This window comes from Dipodomys spectabilis, unplaced genomic scaffold, assembly GCF_019054845.1.
Source record: "Dipodomys spectabilis isolate Male_0828 unplaced genomic scaffold, ASM1905484v1 ptg000763l, whole genome shotgun sequence".
Classification (NCBI taxonomy): Eukaryota; Metazoa; Chordata; class Mammalia; order Rodentia; family Heteromyidae; genus Dipodomys; species Dipodomys spectabilis.
In genome coordinates, this window is record NW_024871440.1 from 373565 (window position 1) to 380096 (window position 6532).

The 6532-nt window shown below is 64.8% G+C and overlaps 1 long non-coding RNA gene across 1 annotated transcript; it reads right to left on the reverse strand.

The window, feature by feature from the left end:
* Nucleotides 1-881: 881 nt before the first annotated feature.
* Nucleotides 882-6294, reverse strand: LOC122102164. Its single transcript, XR_006146471.1, has 3 exons — nt 6223-6294; nt 4965-5103; nt 882-1224 (listed from the first exon to the last, which is right to left on the reverse strand). It is a non-coding gene; the product is annotated as an uncharacterized LOC122102164 (long non-coding RNA).
* Between the last annotated feature and the right edge of the window lie 238 nt (nt 6295-6532).

Genomic DNA, 6532 nt, shown 5'->3' on the forward strand with positions numbered 1-6532 from the left:
CGGGGCCCGGCGGGGCGGGGCCACGAGGGGATGGGCGGGGCCCGGCGGGGCGGGGCCACGAGGGGGCGGGCGGGGCCACATCCGGGGGGCGGGGCCGACGCTTCGGGGCCTCGACCCGTGCCCAGTGCCCAGCCCCCTCCTACCTTCCGAGGGATGCGGGGCCCACCCACGTCGTGACCCGCCGAGCCTCTCCCGCGACCTCTCATGGAGTCACACCCTTCTCCTCGCCGGTGCCCGCGATCGCTCCGCAGGCCTGGCCAGGCTGGCCGGGAGGGAGGCGGGGGGCCGTGGGGGGCTCCCGGGGTTTCCCGGAGCTCCGTCCTCCACAGGTCAGGGCCGGGCCCCCGGTCACGCACGGCGCCCCGGCCCCGGCCCGGGCCAGCCTCGGCCCTGGCTGGTGGACGGCCGCAGGCGCACCTGCCCCTCTCAGGACAGGGTGACAAGCGCAGCCCTGGGCAGACCAGGGAGCTGCTGCCCAGCCAGAACCGGGCGGCTTCCGGTCAGTGAGCGGCAGCCCGTAGCCCTGCCCCCGGAACCTCCCGCAGAGCCTGGGACACATGACCCGCCGCAGTGACAGGCCCGCAGGGTTGGTCAACAGGCTGGGCTGGGGCAGCGCAGGCTGTGCTGGACGGATGACAGGGGGTCCAGGTGTGGCCAGGTGAGGCCCGTGGGGCTGGGGTGTGGGCAGGGCCTCCTTCCCTCATGGGCGCAGTGGAGGTGGAGGCGCTCGTTCATGGGGCAGGTGTGGCGAGGGGTGAGAATGAGTACAGGACACAGAGCAGCAGGCTTCAAACCCCCAGCCCCGCTCCCCCATTGGACAAGATTTCCTGCCTTATTGTAAAAAAAAAAACTCCTAGCAGGGTGTGGAGTGAGCTCTGGGGTCTCCCGGGAAGACCAGTGGTCTGTGCTGGTGAGGGCGGTGGTCGTTGTAGCTCAGGATGGGCTCACAGGGGCCCCACCCAGGGCCATGTCCCCAGCCCTGAACTTCGGGGAGCTGGGAGGGGCTCCCCTAGCCCCTCCAAGGCTAGCCCTGGGTTAGAGAGGCTCCTCCGCTCTCAGCTGCAGGGGTCTCTGGAGAGCAGAGATCTGGGGACCACCCTCCCTCGGTTGTGGACAGATGCTCCCCTTGGCTTCCACTGTGCTAGAACCAAGTCCAGAGCGTCTTGTCCTTCAGAGGTCTTGAAGACCTGCCTGCTGCCCAGCTTCCGGCTCCTCCAGAATGACCTGCAGTGAGGGTCAAAGGTGGAAGGTCATCGCCCCCTCATTCTTGCTTAGGTCTGAGAGTGGCCCTTTTGTGACTTGATGACCATTTTCTATTTCTGTCTTCTGCCACAAGCCAGGAAGGTGGGGACTGGAACTTGCTCCGGCGCGTTCCTGGCGCCTGGCACACAGCAGGTGTGTACCAATGCTTGGAGGGATGGCTGGGTGCACGTGGGCCTCCGAGGAGGGATGAACCACATTAAGGATGCTCTTATTCCACGCTGCACACGAGGGACAGTCACACAAGCGTCAGGGCCGACGGGCTCTGCGTGGTGCCCGACCAGCTCTGGGGGCCCTGAACTGCCCCTGGCGGCAGAGCCCCGCACTGCCCCTGTCACCCCCGCTCCACGGCTGGGGAGACTGAGCTAGGTGGGCTATCAGCCAGGAAGCAAAGGAGCCAAGGAATGCTACTTTTGGTGAGAAAAGGGCGGCCAGCCTTCCTTGCATGTTAAGAACGCCACAGATGCGTTTAATGAGCACTTCGTGTAGGTGGCACAGTTTTGGAATACAGTGGGGCTCCAGAAGAGCAGGGGCCCTGCGGCTGCACGGAGCGCTGGCTGCCCTGCGGCTGCACGGAGCGCTGGCTGCCCTGCGGCTGCACGGAGCGCTGGCTGCCCTGCGGCTGCACGGAGGGCTGGCTGCCCTGCGGCTGCACGGAGCGCTGGCTGCCCTGCGGCTGCACGGAGCGCTGGCTGCCCTGCGGCTGCACGGAGCGCTGGCTGCCCTGCGGCTGCACGGAGCGCTGGCTGCCCTGCGGCTGCACGGAGCGCTGGCTGCCCTGCGGGTCTGTCCCTGCTCCCCCATCCTCCCCAAGCCTCCTTCCCGGGGGACAGCAGACACCTGCGGGGAAGGTCTCTGATTATGGGTGCGAGGCCCTCTCCCCGCTCTTTTCGTTCTGGCTCCTGGGCTGGACAGGGTCGTGGGAAGCACAGGCCCCTGGTCACCTGTGCCCTCAGCCCATCAAGGTGCCACGCCCAACTCCACCTCCAAACAAGGTCTTCAGAGGTTCTTCAGGCGGGCATTTTAGAGCCCTTGTTCTGGGTTGTCACTAGCTGGGGACAGCAAGGCTTCCGTGAGTCCGGGCCGGGAGTCCCCAGACCAGACCTGCTGGGTCTCCACCCCCACCCCACACACCTTCCTGGCCTGTCCAGAAGCCGCTGGGTCTCAGTCTCCTCCTTCTAAGGACCTGGGGTAAGCCAGCCGCAGCCCTGGGGGAGCACTCCATGCCCTGCAGGCCACAGTCGGGGCCTCTACCTTCCTGCCACCCAGGCAGCCCCCTGTAGCTCTGTCCCCAGTGAGCCGGCTGACACCGGAGCTGGCTGAGGGACTGGTCCAAGGTCACATGGCTGGGGACAGCTACAAGTCAAACCCAGGTGAAGAAGCTGCACTTGCTGAGCGCCGGTGGCTCACGCCTGTCATCCTGGCTACTCAGGAGGCTGAGATCTGAGGATCCCAGTTCAAAGCCAGACTGGACAGGAAAGTCCCTGAGACTTTTATCTCCAAACAGCCACAAAAAGCCAGAAGTAAAAGTGTGGCACCAGGGGTAGACAGGATAACACCCAAGCCCTGAGTTCAAGCCCCAGGACTGGCACAAAACAAAACGGAACAAAACCAAACCGCACTCAACTCCCTCCCCTGCTAAGCTATGTGTTACCAGGGATCCAGCAGGAAGAGCAGGGCTGCTGGCCCAGGGGGCCGGTGGAGGAGGACGGGGCCAGCCCCCTACCGGAGCTGTCCCCAGCAGCCTGCTGTCCCCTGTGATCCCCTGTCCCCTGTGCCCTGCTGTCCCAAGAATGACCCCCAGCAGGGGGACTGGAGAAGACTGCTGCCGCCTGGTGCAGTCCTGTCCACAGACAGCCCACCTGCCGGGGACAGTGTGTCCCTGCACTGGAGGAGTCCTGTCCACAGACAGCCCACCTGCCGGGGGACAGTGTGTCCCTGCACTGGAGGAGTCCTGTCCACAGACAGCCCACCTGCCGGGGGACAGTGTGTCCCTGCACTGGAGGAGTCCTGTCCTCAGACAGCCCACCTGCCGGGGGACAGTGTGTCCCTGCACTGGAGAAGTCCTGTCCACAGACAGCCCACCTGCTGGGGACAGTGTGTCCCTGCACTGGAGGAGTCCTGTCCTCAGCCCACCTGCCGGGGGACAGTGTGTCCCTGCACTGGAGAAGTCCTGTCCTCAGCCCACCTGCCGGGGGACAGTGTGTCCATGCACTGGAGGAGTCCTGTCCTCAGCCCACCTGCTGGGGGACAGTGTGACCCTGCACTGGAGGAGTCCTGTCCTCAGACAGCCCACCTGCTGGGGGACAGTGTGTCCCTGCACTGGAGAAGTCCTGTCCTCAGACAGCCCACCTGCTGGGGGACAGTGTGACCCTGCACTGGAGGAGTCCTGTCCTCAGCCCACCTGCTGGGGGACAGTGTGTCCCTGCACTGGAGGAGTCCTGTCCTCAGACAGCCCACCTGCCGGGGGACAGTGTGTCCCTGCACTGGAGGAGTCCTGTCCACAGACAGCCCACCTGCCGGGGGACAGTGTGTCCCTGCACTGGAGGAGTCCTGTCCTCAGACAGCCCACCTGCCGGGGGACAGTGTGTCCCTGCACTGGAGAAGTCCTGTCCACAGACAGCCCACCTGCTGGGGACAGTGTGTCCCTGCACTGGAGGAGTCCTGTCCTCAGCCCACCTGCCGGGGGACAGTGTGTCCATGCACTGGAGGAGTCCTGTCCTCAGCCCACCTGCCGGGGGACAGTGTGACCCTGCACTGGAGGAGTCCTGTCCTCAGACAGCCCACCTGCTGGGGGACAGTGTGTCCCTGCACTGGAGAAGTCCTGTCCTCAGACAGCCCACCTGCTGGGGGACAGTGTGACCCTGCACTGGAGGAGTCCTGTCCTCAGACAGCCCACCTGCCGGGGGACAGTGTGTCCCTGCACTGGGGGAGTCCTGTCCTCAGACAGCCCACCTGCCGGGGGACAGTGTGTCCCTGCACTGGAGGAATCCTGTCCTCAGCCCACCTGCTGGGGACAGTGTGTCCCTGCACTGGAGGAGTCCTATCCTCAGCCCACCTGCTGGGGGACAGTGTGTCCCTGCACTGGAGGAGTCCTGTCCTCAGCCCACCTGCCGGGGGACAGTGTGTCCCTGCACAGGAGGAGTCCCATCCTCAGACAGCCCACCTGCTGGGGGACAGCGTGTCCCTGCACTGGAGGAGTCCTGTCCTCAGACAGCCCACCTGCCGGGGGACAGTGTGTCCCTGCACTGGAGAAGTCCTGTCCTCAGCCCACCTGCTGGGGGACAGCGTGACCCTGCACTGGAGGAGTCCTGTCCTCAGCCCACCTGCTGGGGACAGTGTGACCCTGCACTGGAGGAATCCTGTCCTCAGCCCACCTGCTGGGGACAGTGTGTCCCTGCACTGGAGGAGTCCTGTCCTCAGCCCACCTGCTGGGGACAGTGTGTCCCTGCACTGGAGGAGTCCTGTCCTCAGCCCACCTGCTGGGGACAGTGTGTCCCTGCACTGGAGGAGTCCTGTCCTCAGCCCACCTGCTGGGGACAGCGTGTCCCTGCACTGGAGGAGCCCTGTCCTCAGCCCACCTGCTGGGGGACAGTGTGTCCCTGCACTGGAGGAGTCCTGTCCTCAGACAGCCCACCTGCTTCACTCCCAGCCTGTGTTCCAGCCCCAGCAGAACCTCCCAGAGGCAGCGAGACCTTACCCACCTGATGCTGGGCAGGAGTAGCTGAGGCTCTGGGGCTCTGAGCAGCCAGCCAGGCAGGCAGCTCACACCGCCGCCTCCTCCTCTATTTGCGTCCAGTGGGCTTGGGACACCGGCTGGGGCTCAAGTGGTAGAGTGACAGCCTTGAAGGAAAAGCTCAGGGTCAGCACCCAGGCGGAGTTCTAGCCCAGGACTGGTGTGCAAGCACATCACACACAGGACTGGTGTGCATGCACATGAGTGTGTGTGCGCGCGCACACACACACACGCACACACACACACATACACACACATACACACACACATACACACATACACACACAGACACACACACGCGCGCGCGCACACAACACACGCGCGCACACACACATGCACACACACATACACACACGCGCACACACATACACGCACACACACACGCACACACACGCACACACACATACGCGCGCACACACACGCACGCACACACACACATACACACACGCGCGCGCACACACACACACGCGCGCACACACACACACATACACACAGACACACACGCACACACACACACACACACACACACACACACGAGTGTTGTGAACCTTTCTTCAGCTTCCCCTGCTCTTGGTTAAGAATAAACTTCATTGACCAATCAGAACTAGAGTCAGACTGGTTCTGACCAATCAGAAGCCATCCTCTGGCTCCTGCATTTCAAGAGGAGAAAGGACTCAAATGGGCTCCAAACTGGGATCACAGACGCCCGCCCTGTGGGGTGGGTGTGGGCTGCCCAGGCCTAGAACTGCAGTGCAGATCTTTAGTCCTCAGGGTCGCGGGCCTGCCCACTCCACAGGCGCCGGCTGCCCTGGGCCCAGTCCTCAGGCTGCCCTGGGCCCAGTCCTCAGGCTGCCCTGGGCCCAGTCCTCAGGCTGCCCTGGACCCAGTCCTCAGGCTGCCCTGGGCCCAGTCCTCAGGCTGCCCTGGGCCCAGTCCTCAGGCTGCCCTGGGCCCAGTCCTCAGGCTGCCCTGGGCCCAGTCCTCAGGCTGCCCTGGGCCTCCCTGCTGGTGTCAGCTCTTCCTCCTTGGCCCCACTTGGCCATTACTCCTGGGCCCCTCTTCCTCGCTGTTCAGACGGTGCCGGCCTCCTCCATCAGACTGGAGCTGCACAGCTGGCTCCGAGTGCAGATCAGGGAGATGCCCAAGAGCCAGGCCTCCTCCGAGCCCTCTCCCTGGGCCTCCCCTGCCCACCCCGCTTCCCTCTGCCCTCCTGGCCCACTGCTTACCCGGCTTCTCCGGCCCAAGCCCTGCAGCCTGGTCCTCTTCTCTGTCCTGTTTTTCTCTGCCTGCACCCTCACCCCTCCTGGACTTGGACTTGGGCTTGGACACGCTCCACTGCCGGCCACATGTCAGCCCCCCTCCTACTGCTCAGTTCTGCCCACCAACGCGGAGCCCCGCCCACCCCGTGCTCCGTCCTGGGAGGGGGGTACTGAGTCTCCCTGCACGTGTGGCTGGAGTCTGCCGGGCGCGGGCGCCCGCTGCACACGGCCATGTCTGGGACACACTCACACCCAGCACGCCTTCCCACTGTGTGTC